The sequence below is a fragment of the Lagopus leucura genome, unplaced genomic scaffold (assembly GCF_019238085.1).
Source record: "Lagopus leucura isolate 7727_CA_CO unplaced genomic scaffold, USGS_WTPT01 Super-Scaffold_100008, whole genome shotgun sequence".
Classification (NCBI taxonomy): Eukaryota; Metazoa; Chordata; class Aves; order Galliformes; family Phasianidae; genus Lagopus; species Lagopus leucura.
Genome location: NW_024962265.1, coordinates 28,670,971 through 28,671,296, shown reverse-complemented (window position 1 = coordinate 28,671,296; position 326 = coordinate 28,670,971).

The following is a 326-nucleotide window of genomic DNA, read 5'->3' as shown; positions in this document are numbered from 1 at the left end:
CATAATTGCATTTAGTGGTATTTTCTAATTGTGCATTTGACCATTTAACCTTAACATTTCTGCTCTAGCTTTTTCTGCACGGGACTATTATGTGATATTTTCACTGCTTTAACAAATAAAAACAGATTCTAGAACGACTGGATACAACAACTCTTCTGCAAATATGGCCTCTTTTCATAAGTAGCCTCAGTGGAGTAATTTATTTTGATTGAACAACCATTAAGGGACTGACTATTCCTCAGAGATAGTCTGGTTTCATCATTGACATCAACGAAAGTATTGCATTATTCACAAAAAGTCAGAGCTGACTACTGTGACATGACCCT